The sequence below is a fragment of the Terrapene carolina genome, unplaced genomic scaffold (assembly GCF_002925995.2).
Source record: "Terrapene carolina triunguis isolate 2854851 unplaced genomic scaffold, T_m_triunguis-2.0 Scaffold414, whole genome shotgun sequence".
Classification (NCBI taxonomy): domain Eukaryota; kingdom Metazoa; phylum Chordata; order Testudines; family Emydidae; genus Terrapene; species Terrapene triunguis.
In genome coordinates, this window is record NW_020664765.1 from 199,132 (window position 1) to 201,405 (window position 2,274).

The 2,274-nt window shown below is 40.0% G+C and overlaps 1 pseudogene; it reads left to right on the plus strand.

Moving 5' to 3' along the window:
• LOC112101679 overlaps nucleotides 1–529 on the plus strand; it is a 14,556-nt pseudogene extending 14,027 nt beyond the window's left edge.
• Nucleotides 530–2,274: the final 1,745 nt, after the last annotated feature.

Consider the following 2,274-nt stretch of genomic DNA (forward strand, 5'->3'; position numbering starts at 1 on the left):
TTAAAATGTTGAATTGGTTTTGTAAACAAATATGAGTTAATGTGGAGCTAAAAGTTTAGAATTTTACTTTTCTTCACCTTCTTATTTGTATCTTGTTCTGAAATGGAGACATGAGGTTTTGTGTGATGGCAGAGGTGCAATTCTAGAGTTATATAGAAAGTTTATACAGTATCTGCTGCACTACTCCTGCCTAGCCAATGCAGTTATTCCCTCATATTCATAGCCAGCAAACTTACTAATAAATCTTTGAATAATGTTCTCTCTGCTTCTCTATAGTTCTCTTATTAATAAAAAGGTTTGGCATTCCCATACTCCATGTCACTTAGATTCCAGAGTGATTAGGTTCCTTAGAAAAAACTAAAGTAGTGAAGTTGATACATTTACAATGGTGGGAAGCAACCTTTTTTATTTTTCCCTGTTATAAATTTCCAATAAAGAAAGATACACTGATGGGCACTGTGCAGTTATCAGCGGTGGGGAGTTCTTCTCAAGTTACTGCAAAGATGTAAAGCGCTATATTTGTGAGTAGCCAGCTTTTTGGTGAAACCTGACACATCAGCACAAGATGGAACTTGGAAAGCATGAGAATTTTATCCTGGGCAATCGCAAACACAGCAATAAATATCCTTTTATAAATGCTACTACTCTTGACTTTTCACGGGCTGTGTTTATATTGTAACATTTCAATATATTTTGTTGTGATCACATGGTGATCATGAGTCAGTGCCAGAAGGAGCTGGGACTCAGCCATTTACAGTAAATACAAGATAACAGTTATGGAGAAGCCCTGCTGTGATCTCATAAGGACAAACTGTTGTTGTCATAGTAGGATAAGTAAGGGTGCACGTGTGCAAATTGCAAAACTGTGTGTAGTGGGCGAAGGAAAACCTACTTATGAACATGTTTAATGCAAAGTTCTCCCTGGGCATAGTCAAAAGTGATACCACATTTCGTAGCCTCATCTCTGAATGACCCCTGTTGTAATATGTGGCAGATGAGAAGTAAAAGCATAAGGGCAACCTGCCCACTACCAAGAATTCCAATAATTTCCCTGATACATGCATCTGGGAAGGACCCCAGGCTTAAGGCTGAGCTTTCAGGATCCACTGTGAGGAATTTGTCTAGTACTCTAACCCTAGCAGTCTGTGGTTGGGACAAAGATGTCCTTGCACAACAAGATGATCCTGCTGCTCACAACCCCAGTCACTTCACCCTTGTCTACACTGGAGAAATGTATCATGGTAGGAACCCTGTGGTCCCACTAGTACGTGTATTATCTTGTGTCCACTCACAAAAGCACACCAAATGCATGAAAATGCCATTTGGAGTAGACTTGCTTTCAGCTGTGTTAAATGCTGTGGGGTTCTCTTATTCCATTTTCATCTGAACTATTTTAGTGTCAGTGTGAATGGAAGTGGTTCAACCATTCCTCAGTGGTGGCATTTCAGAAATCCACTGCTTTTGCGAGTTGGGTTGGGTGCGGTACCACGAAACCACTGTAACTGAAAGGGTATAAAACAGTGCTGAAATGGCTCTTAACATGAATCAGCATGGCTAGAGGGGATACTTTTAATCATTCCTAGCCTGCTCATTCAGTAACAGTTCAGTTCTCTAGTGTGGAAAAAAGCCTGCTGTAAGTTCGAGAAGCCTGAAATTTTTGAGACGTTGCATGTGCGTAACTGAGCTGTTACACTCAGTTGTTGATATTTGACCACAGCCAGTTTCCTGCAAGGTGAGGTAAACAGATTAGCAGCATCATTTGCATTGTGAAAGTGCTGCACCATGGAAAAAGATATAAACTACTCAAGTGGGGCTCTCCTGTGTTAGTTTGCCGTGTGTTTTTCTATGAAGGCTGAGAATCTAAAGAAGCAGAGAAAACTCTGCACAAAGCTCCCAGAAACTGAGGGCTTCTGATCTTTTTAACTCTTCCAGATTTGTAATGTCTGCACGCTGGCACACATACACAAATTAACTTTGCAAACATAAATTAATCTACAAGAAAAATATTAGAATTTTACTCTTTTTATCTGACACTCTTTAACTCAAAAAGTTTCCATGTTCTGAATTCTTTTGTCAGGTGCAGGGTTTCTCACTAGCAATGTGACCCTGATGCTTCCAGTGTGGTACAGGCCAGTGCCTTCAATAGACATTCAGATTTCCTCTGCTGGCTGCTATTGACCCTTTAATATAAGGGTAGCCAGAGAGCCACATTTAACAGGAAAGAGAAGCCACATATAAATAAATTGTTTGCCAGCTAATATGGAGTCAGCATTT